Source organism: Lissotriton helveticus, chromosome 10 (assembly GCF_964261635.1).
Source record: "Lissotriton helveticus chromosome 10, aLisHel1.1, whole genome shotgun sequence".
In the NCBI taxonomy this organism is placed as follows: Eukaryota; Metazoa; Chordata; class Amphibia; order Caudata; family Salamandridae; genus Lissotriton; species Lissotriton helveticus.
In genome coordinates, this window is record NC_136071.1 from 1,002,427,987 (window position 1) to 1,002,444,742 (window position 16,756).

The window sequence follows — 16,756 nt, forward strand, 5'->3', positions numbered from 1 at the left end:
ATTTTAAATTCTCGTTATGGGATAATGAAATTGCAATTTGATCATGTGTTTTATGGGTGTTGAAGCAATGGGATGTTAACTGGCCATGTTTTGATATAATGAGCTATCTGGACAATACATATTCCAAGAAGGCGCTCAAATTCGTATAGGAAACAATGGTCCTTCTTCGATTACAATGATAAATGCATCATGTGACTCATCTTTTGATTTACAAAGGTGAATACTCTCACTCAAAAAACTATTGACCGTAGTAATCCAGTGAAAGGAACTTTCAAATGCCGCTCCTGTAAATACTATGATGCTGTAATGGAAGGAGAAACCCTTCTACTTAATGGCTACACAATTCGGGCACAACAAATGTGGAACTGTAAATCACAGAACGTTGTGTATCTGATTGTGTGCCCGTGTGGAAGGGATATGTAGGAGAGATTTCACATACTATTAATGTCAGACTAACTGAACACCGTTCAGCAATACGCACGGGGAAAGTTAATGTGCCCCATGTCAAACTTTATTTAGATCTCCAACACAAAACTGAGGACATGAAATGGAGAATATTACAAAAAATCAAAGCAAAAGGAAAAATTAAAGGCGCCCACATTCGAAAGAAGAAGGAAGTCTTCTAGATTTTTTCTTTAAAAACAGTTGTACAAGGATTAAATAATGAGTGACCGTGGGAGACTGCCAATATTGTTTGGTAATTGTACTGTGGCTCTCTCTTTTAGTAATCTTTTTTAGTAATCAGGAGAGGAATATATTTACATATTTAGAAGTAATTGAATTCATAAAAGAGGAATAAGATAATAACTTCATAACTTAGAGGAATAAATATTAAACAACATACTCACTCATCTTGCGAAATATTAGTGAACAATATTAATGTCGGTTAGATAATTAAGTATGTTGTTCACATTTTAAAAGGAGTTTTTTCCCATATAAAATAAAGGATGATATGCATTATGTGTATATTCCAGCATATTGTATCAAAATGTTCCTATATATCAGCAAACAGGTAATAATTATATTGCAGCCTAAGTACTCTTTTTATATAATATTAGGGACGTGTTTACATCATGTGTACAACTTTAGCCTATTGTATTTAGCTTTCCAAACCATCAGGAAGTAACGATAAGTTCATGATCCATGTGACCTAACTCTACCAATAGGCAAACGTGTAAATAAACCGATACTATGTAAGACATCAGTTGGGATCATGTGACATAGACGATCCAATATTGGAGTTGTTACTTCACTTGTTTCTTGGGTAAATGGGGATTAAATAGCAGTAGTTTAAATACTGTGTTTACTACTGCTGGTCAGGACACTAAGACGCCGACAAGTGGAAACAGCGCTTATCTACAGGCAAGTGGTCCTCCCCCTTATAGACTCGCTATATATATGGAATACAGAAGCGAGTTGTTGAGTATCTTTTTAATTGCTAAATATTAAGTTGCTGATTATGTAGTTAATGTGCATTTTCACAAGCGTACTATAAATAGCATAATGCAGCTTACGTTTAATTTTAATTAGCATTTTCACAATGAGGAAAGAAAACGCAACTGTCTGAAAATATTACTCGTAAAGATACTTAGTTGCAAAGTGAAATTACGAGTCAGCTCTAGCCCTGTCAAAAGATACTTGGGAAGAAAACGCATTTGTTTGAAAATATCGCTCGTAAAGAGGCTTAGTTACAATGTGAAATTACGAGTCGCCTTTTAGCGCTGTTATAAGATACTTTTATCACAGCTCAAAGCCCTTAGATAAGCGTGGTTGTCCAATTGTTTAATTATGAGTTATGCAATATGACTTAACAAAATAGAAACCTCTCTTTGTAACAGCGATTGTTGAAGTTATAGAAATATGGTCAGAAATCGAGTTTAATGAGTTTAGTAAATCATCGGCTAAACAATGTTATTTTCTGGCCACATTAGATTAATGCTCTGTTATGCTTGCTCGCTGCACAATAATCTATGCATAGAGCATTGACTAGTGATGTGCAATGAGTCTGCTAGATAACTAGTAAAATATCTATTATATGGAAGATTAAATAGCCATTTCTCCACAAGATGAAATATATGTATAAATCTTTTTTCATCTCTTCTAGCTCTGCCATCAAAGCCCTTATTATTCCGAAAACCACACACCCACATGTATGAATATTGTATAAGAAACCTAAAATCCACGAAAGAGAAGAGTTTTTTAAGGTAATAAAGAGGCATGAAATTCGAGTAGGAGAAAATTGGAGTAAAAATGAAATATTGATACATAATATAATTTACTAATAAGCTGTTTTTTAATATTGTTTCTCTGTAGATTGGCATTTCATTATCTAAGTAATCCCCACACTCATCATTGCTGGGATTCCAATTCACAAAATTTGTGAAATCTTGACCACAAGTATATTGTAAGTAGGATCTAATTCTAGATGGCTAGTAAAAGCTACTTCATAGTCGACTGAAATTAAATCCATCTTCTTGTAACTTTCCAGCATTGGACCTTCTTCCACCAGATTATCAACCTCTGATGTAATAATAAAGGTTGAACAAGTAAGAAATGCATTATAGCAATTCCATTTCAATAAATTATATAGTCTAACGCTATAGATTCAACAAAATAAAGTTGTATCACCAACTATTTAATTGACAAAAAACTTGAATAATCTTTTTCTTTTGATATCCAATACCCCGCATTAGAGTAATGTAAAGTGCACTAATTGCTTTGACTCCTATCTTGTTATAAGCATGCTTCCATATCAATGGTCACCCTATCATTCTTTTTTCATCCTTTTCACTGGGTGAAGGTTAATTTGGCAAATTTTTATCAAAGAACTCTAGTATAACTGTTGAAATTATGTTTTAGGTTATAGTGTGGCCTTCCTGACGAAGACGCAGTTTGCGTCGAACCGCGCGTTGAAGACTTCTATATTTTGCTTGCCACAAGAAATGCTGTACGTCATTGGAATTGTTTTATGTAATGTATTAGGAACTAGTGATGTTTGTACATATAACTATATGAGATAAAAAAGACACTGATACATAGCTAAGTCATTTTAATTGTGTTTGTATTTTAATAAAATCATGTTTTTAATTTGACAAAAATTGTTTTAATGGTTATACTTCAGTTGTCCATTTATCTGTTTCTGCCTTTATAATAAGCATTGAGATACAAGGATCTTTGACGTAGATGTATTTGTAAGATTGCCTAGGGATGTACTTGTTGACCAGCGTGTTTGTTAAACCAGATGCATTCTATATGCACTCATTTGATCAAATGTTGTTATTCATTAATAACATATCATTTTATATTATTATACCGTGTATCGGGAATATCACCATTGACCCTTTAATTTATATTGCGCACCTCGCATAATGTATAAAGTTGTGTATCGGCATTGTACAAAAGAAATTCCCCTACATTTCATTACTCCATGAATCGGCGTTACACCAAAAAGCTAACTGCCTTTCTAAAATAAATTCATAATCTTAATGTCTTTCAAAGTTGTCCTATTTCATTGTGCTGTGTATCGTCATAAAAACGCATGTTGCCAATGTCAATCTCAATTTATCCAAATATTGTCTAGTGCAAAAAGAATTCTGGGATAATCTAATTTATATAATTCCATCTTTCTGGCTGATCTCACGAATAGATTATGCAAACTCATTCTACCTTTGTCTCTTTGACTACCTGACTAAGAGACTGCAATTGGTACCAAACCAGGCGGCCATGGTGATCTACCGACAACCTAGGAGGTATCATATTAAGCGCTTGATGAAGAAATTAAATTTTTTGCAGTAAAACAGCGTGTGGTCTTTAAGATGGGATGTATCATCTTTAAGTCCCTCTATGGCAATTGCCCTGAGTTTATTTCTTCTTGAATCCAAAAGTACACTCCCCCTTTAGCTTGAGGACCTTCCATCTCAATCTTCTGGCCATCACTCACTCTAAGAAGAAGAGACTGGGAGGTGCCAGATTCTCTATATTGGCCCCTCAGCTCTGTAACTCCCTTCTACTCAACATCAGAATGACTGTTGATTACCTAAGATTTAGGCACCTCGTGAAGACCTAGCTATTCACATAAGCATACGATTGACATCTTGCGCCATAGCCCTATTCCTATACTCAAGTGCCAAGAAACTGACTCGTGAACGAGCACTGTATAAATAATTTTAACACAACATAAAATAACATAACTGTGCACCCCTCTCTCAAAACACATCTTCTTGTGTGCGCGTTGGTCTTTGGGGGTGATTCATATGCCAATTCTGGTGATATACATACTCTTTTTTTCCCTGCATGTATTGACTACTTGTTCATAATTTGATTATTATTCTATTGTGCAACTCACTCTCCATACATGTATTTCTTGTGTGTGTGTGTTAGTGTCTGAGGTCTTTACATATAAATTCGGGTAATACGTGCACTCTCTTTCTTCTTGCACTTATTGACTACTTGTTTATAATTTGATTGTTGTTAGACTTTGCACCCTGCTCTCAAAACGCGCATTTTCTTCTGTGTGTGTTAACCTTTGGGGTGCTTTACATGTGAATTCTGATCACAAGCGCACTCACTTGTGTGCATACTGACCTCTTATCCCAAATTACATTTTCATCACACACGCCCACCTTGGGTCTTTCAATATGCACACTCTCTTGTGTGCACGTGCTTCCTTGAGGGTTGCTTCACTCGTACTGAAGATACACACACTCTATGCTTGCGTGCACACCTTCTTTTGTTATATCCCTCGCCTTTCTGTCTTGTCACCAACCAGTGTCCTTACTAATATCAAGCAAAAAGCTTTTTACTGTCTTGAAATGTTTGATTGTATGCATGCGAAAAGTACTTTTTGATTGCCATTGTATTGTCCCAGCTTGAAAAGCGAAGTGCTTTTTTCCACACAGGTTTTAGCCCCTAGCTCCAGACAAGACACGCCCCGGTGGACCTGTCCATTCAAGCCTTGTCCATTCAAACCACCAGTGCCACCACTAAATGCCCACGCCGTCTACAATCAGGGTCAAACTCACGGCCCCTCAAACAACCAAAGTGTGCAGTCCTCTGGAGCACATGCAGGGATTCTTCCCCAATGAAACAGCAACAATTAATAAACATTGCCAAGAGTGGCACTTGCAAACCAAAGCACACACGTACCCATGGCCTAAGGAGGAAACATTTGACTGCGAAATAATTGAGTTATCACGACAACTCAAATAATTGAATTATCACAACACACATAATTACCAAACACAAAGAACATAAGAGGGAAAGGAGGGAGGACGCCCTCCACCTCTGGATTATGTTCGAAGAAAGGGCAACAAAGGACCTCGCAGCCCAGCCCACTGTTGAGGCTTCTGCACATACCCCTCCATACACCGGTATGTGTGTGGTTACCCCTGCAACACAGGCCTTGGAGTACTTTAATCCCCTCTTAGTAGAAGCAGAGGAACCACCCGCAAATGTAGTTTTCACAGACATATGGGGATCCCAACCACCCTCCCCCTTAACCACTCCATATTGCCTCGTCCAGCTCCAGTCCAAGGCCATGACACTTAGCAAACCAACTCGCAGTGCATCACAGCGGAGCCGGAACTCAGCTCCTGTAGGGTAAGATGAGGCAGGGTGGTTAACAGCCATCCTAGATAGCGACCCCGCAAGCTTGGACGATGAAGGAAGCTCTGGCACCCCGGGGTCAGAAAGTGAAGGCGGAGCTGTAGGGGGCACAAAAGTGACAGAAGAAGAAACATCCAGTGAGTGACGCACAGGAAGGTCTAGAACAAAGTTAGACAGATCCAGAAAAGGGACATAGCTAGGAGACTTTGGGTAGAGAAGAACTACCTGCCCTCTGGAAGAAAAAAGTGAGACCAGCAGGCGTGGAGAGTGAAGGGAATAGGAATTGAATGACAAGAGGCTACTTGCTAGCCTCGGGTCACCGCATAGTCAACTACCACCCATGTCCAAATCCCTGATAGGGCAGATGAGGAGATCAGGAGCAAAGACACCTGATCCTCACTGGATCCCAATGCTCCAATAATAAGATACTAATAGAGATGTCGCCCCTCCCCAGAAACAGCAGCCATTGACATGGCACGGTAATTTGGTACGGGTAACTACACCCGGAAGGAGGTAATTTCACCCTGAGGCAGGCAGCTTTTACGTGAACCCATTTTGCGGTTTGCTAGCCCAAAGGATAAGGGCGAGTACACTAGGCCCTGGCCACGAAAAAAGTCATTTGAGCCAAAGGACATGAACAAGCCAGACTGCTGCATTAGGCATGAGGGGAGATACTCCGATTAGGACTTCTCAGAAGCACCTAAACTAGTGATAAAATCTGGGCTCCAGCTACATCAAAGGAGTGAAAACCTGCATGTTCAAAAAGGAGTGGCAAGTGCACGGACAGATTTGCTGATCCCTGTTCCACAGATGTCACCTTCATGATACATTATAGCATGTCAAGGGTGCATGATGGGCAATGTATTGTTCTGCTATTTTAGCTACAGTATGCATAGGTTGTAAATAGACCTATTGGCGAACATTTTTAATATGTTGTGGTTTGAAAGGTGCACTTTTTTTAACCAATTTTTATGTCCCTAAATATCAACACTACTGAGGAATAACTGTTGATTTCCTTTCGTTTACCTATTTACTGATAATAATTTGTTATTTATTTAGATTTTATCACCAGAATTGTCAATGCTTCCATGTGTTGCCTATTAAAAGATTAAATTGGGATAATTCTTCTGGATATTTTTTTTCCCATAGGGCTTGTTTTACCCTCAAACAGAATCTTCACTAGCAAGTCTTTCACACTACAGTCTACATTTCTAAGCGAAGGAATCTAGGTTGTGGGATGTAGTGAGAAAGGCATATCACCACAACATCTCCCTTCTTTCATAAACATAACAAAAATACAAAACTAATAAAAATTATGGGGCATATTAGCAAGAACCTCGTTAAAATTATCGCCGTTTTAGCGGCCGGAAACTGCCGCTAAAACGGTGATAATGGGCTTGCTAATATGAGTTATAAAATTCCAATAGAAGCCCTGGTTAGATGTCCTGCACATCTAACCTGGGCTTCTATTGGAATTCTGTAACGCATATTAGCAAGCCCTTTATCGCCGTTTTAGCTGCAGTTTCCTGCTGCTAAAATGGCGATAATTTTAACGAGGTTCTTGCTAATATGCCCCATGTAACTAAATAATATGTCAGGGAGATGGTTAATCCCTTAAGAACACACCCACATGGCAAGATGCATTATGTATGAGCTACACTGCCTACGTCATTAAATCAATACCACAGTATTAATAAAATACATAAAGTATGTGAAAAATATGAATGAATGAATACCTTGCACAATTTATACATCACAGTGTGTATCAAGCTGGTTTAACTACCACCCGTTTCCCTTTGCATTGAGACGAACTGGCAAATAACCCTTGACTACTAACATTCCTCTGAGAACTGCCCTCAACTCTGGGTTGTCCCTCCTCAACTTCCTTTTTAACTAATTCGTCAGAGGAGGACCTATTTCCATCCATAGGTACACTTTCCCCACTTCCATAACTTGATTTCACCTTCACTACCCTGAATCTGTCCCACCATTCATGTCCTTTTATGCGAACCGCACTCTTTTAGAAAGCGTCATCTTTTTCAGGGGCCCTAAACTTGGACAACAGTTTAGCAACATGAGTGGTATCTTTCACGAGGCCAGTCACCCACTTTGATCTCTTTTCCTTCACCTTCTGCCTGACATCATACTCTTCTTTCATTTTATTCTGAAACACTTGTGCACAAGATCGAATGATCACATCTAAGGCTTTAGCTTGGTCAGATATCTGATGAAATTCTCCCAACCATGCTGTGCACACTGGAGAAGCCGGTACACACGCCTTCATAACTTCGAAAGGATTTATTCCTGACACTGCATTAGTGCTTGACTTGTGGTCCCACAACATGCTCTCTATAGCCTCTCCCACCTCTATTGTGTTTTGATCTGCCCACAATATACACTCCACCAATGTGCGATTCATTTTTTCTACTAGGCCATTTGCCTGTGGGTGATATAATGATATCCGTTTGTGCTAAACAGCATTTTTCAGTAAAAACTGTTTCATGTCTTTGGAGACAAATTGCACTCCATTGCCAGATACAATCCCTTTAGGGAATCCTTCCCTCAAAAACAATTTCGTCAAAAATATTATGACTGCATAAGCGGTACGCTCCTCCATAAAATGTACTTCTCACCATTTGCTGTACGAATCAAATATAACGAAGTAAACTTAGATCTTCAAAGTAAAATGCTCAATGGAAGTATGAAGTAAATTGCCAATTTTTAACACGGTCCGGCAGGTAAACTACTAGGCTAGAGTGCCATAACTTCTGTCCTAATCCCTCTGTCACTGTTAGCACATATCACACATCTTTTAACTTTTGAATCAATGTCTGTATCCATTCCTGTCCACCTATAATTTTCTCAGATGGTTCTTTTGGTGATGGTTTGTCCAAGATGTGCATCATGTCCGCTCAAAATGATCTTATCCCTTAGTCCACTGGGGGTGAACACATTTGTCCCTTCTCATCAACATTCTCTCAAGAGACAACTCACCCGCCACTTTGACAGAGGCCTGTAACCTTACTGGCAAAGCCTTCTCCTTTGGCCATCCCTCTGTAACATATTTTTTACTCAGATTAGATCCTCATCATCTGACATTCTAGCGCTCCACCTATCCTCCGTAAATGAATTTTTCTTTACATACATCTGCAGAGGCTATTTGAAATTCTTCATTGTCTTCCTCCCAATTGACAGATTTATCTTCACCATTGATTGGAGAGTGAGAAAGATAATCTGCTCTGAAGTTTTTACCACCCGGGATGTACTCAGTGTTAAAGTCATATTGCAACAACTTGGAAATTAATCTAGCCAGCCTAAGAGTAAGATCCTTAATGACAGACACCCTGCGCCACGACCAACACCAACTCAGCCGCCAAGGAGTTTCACCGCTGGGTCTCCTGCTGAGCCGACAATCTCGCACCCCTCCAAACAACGGCCTCTAAAGGCAGCCTGGTTCACCACAGAACTTCAAGAAGCCAGACGCTCCTGCAGACGCTTAGAGAAAACCTGGTGAAACAAGAAAACCACAGAAGCATGGAACAAACACAAGAGCTCCCTGAAGGAATACTACAAGTGCATAAGAGACATCAAAAGGACCTTCATAAAAGGCAAAGTCCAGACCAACTTGACCAACGCCCAGGAACTGTTCAACGTCATACAGCAGTTCTCAAAACCCACCTGCGAAGCCACGGACGTCTCAGGACCTCTGCAACAAGCTCAGATCCTACTTCCATCTGAAGATCAAGGTCCGATATGAAAACTTTAGCGAACCAGCGCCAGACACCCCCCCACCCGCCACCGCTGACAAGCCTACCATCACATCCTGGGATCCCGCTACCGTCAGACTCATCACCATGAAGCGACCATGAAGAAAACACACTCAGGAGCCCCAAAAGACCCCTGCCCACTGCACATATTCCAAAGGGTCGCCATTTCACCCGAACTAGGACGTACCATCAACGCCCCCCTCCGAACTGGCATCTGTCCAGATGCCTGGAAATAGGCAGAGGTTAAACCCCTCCTCAAGAAAACCAACAGCCGACCCAACGGACCTGAAAAACTACTTGGCCATCTCTCTTCGACCCTTTGCTGCCAAAATCACAGAGAGACTCGTAAAGGCCCAGCTGACCACCTTCATGGAAGAGAACTCTATCCTAGATGCCTCCCAGTCTGGATTCTGCAGCAACCACAGCACCAAGACCGCCCTCCTCGTCGCCACTGACGATATCGCATGCTATTAGACCAGGGACACACTGCAGCCCTCATCCTTCTAGACCTCTCCGCAGCCTTCGACACCATTTCACATCGCATGCCCGCTGCCAGACATCATGATGGGGGGTACAAGGAGCCGCCCTCGACGGGAACCAATCCTTTCTCTCTGGCAGAACCCAGAGGACTCAACTCCCTCCCTTCCTCTCTGAACCCACGGAAATCAACTGCGGAGTACCCCAGGGATCTTCACTCAGCCCCACGCTCTTCAACATCTACATGACCCCCCTCGCTGCCATCGTCAGGCAGCATGGGCTCGGTATTGCATCCTACGCAGACGACACCCAGCTCATCCTCTCACTCATGAAGAATCCTGAAGGCACCAGACTCTGCTTCCAGGAACGAATGAAAAACGTGGCAGCCTGGATGAAAGACAGCTGCTTGAAGCTCAACTCAGAGAAGACCGAGCCCCTCATCCTTGGAACCTGCACCTCCGCCTGGGACCACACCTGGTGGCCCTCTGCCATCAGGAGCCCACCCACCCCTACAGACCATGCTCGGAACCTCGGCATCATCATTGACTCCTCCCTCTCCATGAACCGTCAGATCAAAGCCATCACTTCGACTAATTTCAACTGCCTTTGCATCCTCCGTAAGACCTCCAAATGGATCCCACCCCCCCCCCGAGTGGAGAAGGGCCGTTACCCACACCCTCATAACCAGCAGACTGGACTACGGAAATGCCATCTATGCCGGAATCAACAGAACTCTCTTACACAAACTCCAAACCATTCAGAACGCCGCAGCCAGACTCGTCCTCAAGACACCACAGCACAAACACATGACCCAACACCTACGAGGCCTCCACTGGCTCCCCATCAAGAAGAGGGTCACCTTCAAACCCCTCACCCTCACCTACAAATCCCTCAACAACATCGGATCCAAATACCTCAACGAGAGAGTATCCTTCCACGTACCCAAGAGGAACCTGTGCTCCGCTGACCTCACCCTGGCAGAGATCCCCTGCATCCGCAGAAACAGAACTGGTGGGAGAGCTTTCTCCTACATCATAGCCAGGACCTGGAACAAGCTCCCTGTGAACATCAGATGCTCCCTGACTCTACACACATTTAGGAAGGACCTCAAGACCTGGCTCTTTGACTAAGCCAGAGCCGCCCCCCACCCCCAGCACTATATAAACTCCTGATTGATTGATTGATAAGTATATTCACCAATGGCTTATGGTCTGCCTTGAGAGTAAATTTCCTTCCCCAAATGAAAATGTGTACATGTTTCACTGCCCAGCAATAGGCTAATATTTATTTTTCTGTCATTGAGAAAACGTTTTTATTTTGTTTCAAAGACCTTGAGGCAAAACCCCCTTGTTACCTCAATCCAGTTCTATTCTTTTGAGCCAGTTTGGTTCCTAAACCCTTGTTACTCGCATTTACCATATCAATACAACATTTTGTGCAATCAAAAGGGGCCAAAACTCCTGCAGTTCCAATATAATTTTTTTGTAAAACAAACTCATCCTGGCAAGCATCACTCCATACAAACACTTTTTTCTGTTTGAAAAGTTCCTGCAAGTTTACAGTTTTTGCCAAAAAGTGTATTATGAACTTAGAGTAGAACTCAATAAGCCCAAGGAATGATGCCACCTTTTCCGTACTATCAGGCTTAGGAGCCTTTGTGGTCGCATCCACCAAAACTGGTCTTGGTTTTACACCCTTTTCTGAGATGACATGGCCTAAATACCCTATGATTTCTTTTCCAAATTCACATTTGTTCACATTGGCTACTATTCAAAAACTTCTGTAACCTTTTTATCACAGTATGCATCTGTTTGTCATGGCTGACAGAGTCTTCACCCGCCACCAGAATATCATCTTGGAATGTCACCACCCCTTTGAAAGCCCAGAGTACTTTTCCAACACCTGAAACACTGTGTTGCCTGCTGCCAATCCAAAAGGCATCCTCTTAAATTGGATTGTGCCAACCAGTGAAACAAACACTGTGAAATGCCTAGAAGACTCGTCTAACTCGACTTGATGGTAGGCAGACACCGAGATTTTGCTGAATACGTTGGCACCAGCAAACATGGTTATAATGTTATCAATGCATGGTAATGGTTGGGAATCTACTCTTATTGCCCTATTCATACTTTTCAGGTCAAGGCACACTCTTAACTGTGCATTATTTTTCCTCTCTATAACTAATGGGGATAGCCATAAAGAAGATTCAACAGGCCCAATGATACAATCCTCACATATTTTCTTTGAGTATCTCTGCTAATTCCCCTCACAAATACTGAATGGAACATTCCTTAATTTGTGTTGTACTGGCATGACCCCACTTTGCACTGTAATCATGTGTTTAAAACCTGTAATCTTCCATAGTTTATCACTAAATTCTTTATAGAGTTTAGTCCAAGAATTGTCTAGAGGTCGATCACTATTTTCTTGACCATTGTATGTTCCATCTGTGACTAAATAGACTTGCACCTTCCTCCCAGGCCTTAGTGTCAATCCAGATAATCCTTGATGATACCAACCGAGAATACTTTGACCCTTCCTGACCACATATATCTTTTTTGAAAATAACTTTTGCCTTAAACTGCATGGGACATTAATAAAACTCAGTGAGCTCAATTTTCCTCCCATCATAAGTCACAGGATTTCTGTAAGGAGGGACCAGTTTTCTTTTCCCCATGTCTTATGAAATAATTATTCAGTGATCATAATCATTCTGGCACCAGCATCTATGAGTAAATTCAAAACTTTACCATCTACACTAATGTTTTCCTATGAGTCTACGCAATTGGATTATCCACCCTGTACCACTCCATCCACACTAAGTTCATCCTCTGAAAGTTCACTATACTCTCTGATATGGAGAACATTGACTTTATCCTTACTTTTACCAGATTGGCAGATGTTAGCAGAGTGTCCAAGTTTACCACAGTTTCTACATTTTACATTCTTGTCAGGACAGGGGCGACCATTAGATTCATGCCTAGGATACCCACACATAAACCAAGTACATTTGTGACCAAAAACAACTTCCTTTCCTTCCTTCTTTCTTATAAACCTTTTGGTTTGTTCTGTCAGAATATTGTTGGAACTTTTTTTTACCACACTGCTCTTTTTTGCGTCAACACTGTACAAGATTTACAAGATAGCTCTCTGTATGTACATGTATTTATATAGCGCAAATCACCGACACGGTATCTAAGCGCTTGCTTAGGGAACCCGTCCTGGTATTCCCCTGTGAGACACCCTGGCAGGGTATCCACAAGGTGAAAGCCAGGCATCCCGTCGCGAGGGGCCGTAGTGGAGATTAAGCAAGCTATTGCCCAGAGTCGCAGAGTGTGACCCTGTGAGTCGAGTAGGCACTGGAACGAGAATTATCGAGTCCGTGGAATTTTGAGCCCGAGACCCGCCGAGGCGGGGAATCGAACCCTGGTCCACGACTGATCTCAGCTTCCGGGTCTGCCGCCTCTAACCACTGAGCTACGCTTCTCCACTGCGCTCTATGCTTATCACACTATCTATTGTTTCCAGCAGAGTTGGGTTTTTTAACATCTATCATTTCTCCTAAACTTTTTTGTCCCAAGAAATTATGACTATCTGTTCCCGAATAAGTTGGAAAGTGAAATTCTCAGACTCTGTTGTAAAACTGTGACAAAGCTGTTGATTGATTAACCTTGGCATTGCTCCCAAGAGAAAAACTTATGTTAATTCACAATCAGATTTGGTTGACGTCAAACTGTTTTTCTAATTTTCTTACTGCCAATTGATATTCGTCAATGTCATCTTCTTCACCCTCAGGTAATTCATAAGGTGGAAGGTGCTCATATATGGACTGACATTCAAACCCTAAATTGTGATCCAGCAAAAATCTCCTATGTTTGAAACAGTCTATGTTGCCATCGATGGCTCCAAGATATTTTATGAAATCCCCAACCAATGATGCCAAGAAATGCATCCATTTCTAACGTTAATGGCATTACTCCTAGTCCTACTCCCTCGCCTTCCTTCAGCACAAGTGAGGCCCCGCCTCCCACCCAGACCCACCCCCAGTATAAAAACTCTGCCCGCCCCCACCTCCACCTGTACACAAACAAGCCGAGCTAGCACTCAGTTGTACCGCACCGGGAGGGAGGGAGGGTCCTTGAAGGAAGGCGAGGGAGTAGGACTAGGAGTAATGCCATTATCGTTAGAAATGGATGCATTACCTCCCGTCCTCCCTCGCCTTCCTTCAGCACAAGTGAGGACATAGCAAGCCGAAGAAAACAGAGACGGACAACTGAGTGACAAAGAACACAAAACAGTGCCCCAAACCCAGCAGATCAACATCACTGGCCACGCAAAGAGGACAAGACTTAGAAGCCCGAATCCCCATCAGAGAAAAAGCCACCAAGACTGTGGACCGAAACCAACAACCCCACGGAGCGGGGGAAGGCAAACACCTGAGCCGGACCAAAGCGAACAAACAGAGACCTCCACTCGGAAGGACACCACAACCAGCAGGCATCACAGCAAAAGAGGCCGGACAGCCCAACCGAGCAAAGGAGACACCACAGCCAAGGAAGGAGCAGAACAGAACACAGGCAAAACCACCCCATGACAGAGCGAAAACGCCGAGCCACCGGAGGGACAAGGGACGGAACCGGACCCCAAACCAGCAGAACCACACAGACCAGACAGAAGGTAATGCACAAGACAGGGCCCACAACACCCCCAAGCGCCCCGCAGGGGCGACAGCAACCAAAAAACAAGGCCCAAAAGCCGAGAGACGCAACCCAAGACCCCAAGGAGACCAAAGGGCGTACCGGAGAGGACAACCAACACCAGCAGCAAAGACCCCGAAGGGAAGGACCCGACATGGCGGTGAATCAAACACACCAGACCCGGAAAAGAAAACCAGGCAACAGACCCAGGCAACATGCAAGGAAGCCAGGAGCACCAAGAAGCAGGAAAGCCGCCCCCTCCACCCGCAGAGGAACCACCGACAATCCCAGAAGAGCCCCAGAAGGAGTGAACTGCCACACCAAAAGGAGGCCAGCACCATGGGAACAACACCCAGAGCAGAATCCCAAGCCAAAAAGGCCAGCAAACACCAAGAATAGGACAGCCGAGAGGAGGACCGACGAGAAGCCCGCAAGCCACCGCCAGCCGGCCGAGAACCCCCAACCCAGCCAAGGCCAGCCGCACAACCGCCAGGCAGCAGGGGCAAGCCCCGCACAGAACCCAGGGGAAGGGCACGGAACATCAAAGGGCACGGAACCCCCGGAAGGAACCCTCACCGAGCGCAACACAACCCAGACAGGAGGGGAAAACAAGGAGCCCAAGGCCAACAGGGAGAAACCAACAACCCCCGAGAACAGACCCACTGGGCCCGCACCAGAAATGCCCAGAGCAGCAGAAAGCAGCGAGGGGGAAAGGAGGAGGCACACAGAAAAACCCAGAGGCCAGGGAGAGGGCCAGCCGCCGACCACCCCAAGACCCGGGCCCCCGGCCCAGAGACCAGAACCGGGCCACCCAGGCCGGCGCCGCAACAGGACCACCACAGGGAGGCCCCAACGACTCACCAACAGGCCGGACCCCGGGAAGGAGTGAGAAACCCCAGGAGGAAGGAGGGACCCAGCACAACAGCCCCAGTACCCAGACCAGAGTCCACAGACACAGGACTCAGGCAACCAAGGATCAAGGACCAGAACCCGGACCAACCCGACCGCGGCACAGGACCAAGCCACCGGACGACAGACCGAGCCAACACCCACGGACCCTGCAGAGAGCCCCAAAAGGGCACCAGGGCAAGCCCAAACGCCACAAAACCGTCAGCAAGAGGACCCCCGGGAGACCAGCAGGAACCAGAACCGGAACCCGAACTGAACCCAGCCAAGCCAGGAACAGGCTGGCGACCGAAGCCACCACAAGCGGAGCCGGAGGAGCCAGCGAACACCCAGCCTGAAGGAAACAGCGGCCGAGCCACCAGGAGAGCACCCCCAGGGGACGGACTGACAAGGGCAGCAGGGACAACAGACCCCGGAGACCAACCCAACAGGAGTCAGACGGAGAAAGAAACGAGCCCAGGGAACCAGAAACACTACAGAAGCCAGGTGCCCGAACACCCGCATCCACAGGACCGCCGAGGAGCCCCCAGGACCACAAGGCCCGAACCCACGAAGGAAGAGAGACCAGGCGCCCGCCGGACAAGGGACCGGGGCCGAGCCAAGCCAGAAAACCAGCAGTGACAGGGGAACAGAGAAGACAAACCCCGGGACACCAAAAACCCGACCATCGGAAGATCCATCCGCAAGAGGTCGACCAGAGACGGAGGAAGGAAAACCCCCGCCACAGGAAGGAGAGCCACGAGAGCACCCATACAAGCGGGAAGACCCAGGGCAACGGCCAGAAGCTGAAGGGGAAGGACGCCACACGGAACACGGGCGCCCACCACAGAGAACCGCAGGAAACGCAGCAAGAAGCAGCGACAGGGATGCGGTGAGAAGCGCCCCCAAAACCCAGGGCACGCCAAAAACCACCAGGCAGGGCCCGCGGAAAGAAGACCCGAAGGACCAACACGTGGAAGGGAAGGGACCGAAACCAGGAGCACAATCCCAGGAGAACCAGAACGGCATAAAGCCTCCGGACACCTCAGCCCCAGCCACAGAAAGGAGCGGACCCCAGACCCGAACCCCACCGACAGGAACCCAGCAGAAGGATCCCAAGGCAAGCAAACAGGACACCCAGTCCAGCAGAGCCACCCAGCAGGAACTGGAGACAGGCACCGGAGGCAGCCGAACCCCCGACCAGGAGGAACCCGCACCAAGCCGACCCAGCACCCACGACCCACAGAACCCAGGAACAACAGAAACGGCCCGCAGCCACAGAGGAGGAAACGCCAAAGACGACCACCCACAGTCAGGGAACCGAAC

General features: G+C 44.8%; 1 protein-coding gene across 1 annotated transcript in view; it reads right to left on the minus strand.

The window, feature by feature from the left end:
* Window positions 1-16,756, minus strand: part of HDAC9 (histone deacetylase 9) — a 2,824,806-nt gene that overhangs the window by 1,216,707 nt on the left and 1,591,343 nt on the right. The window lies entirely within an intron of this gene.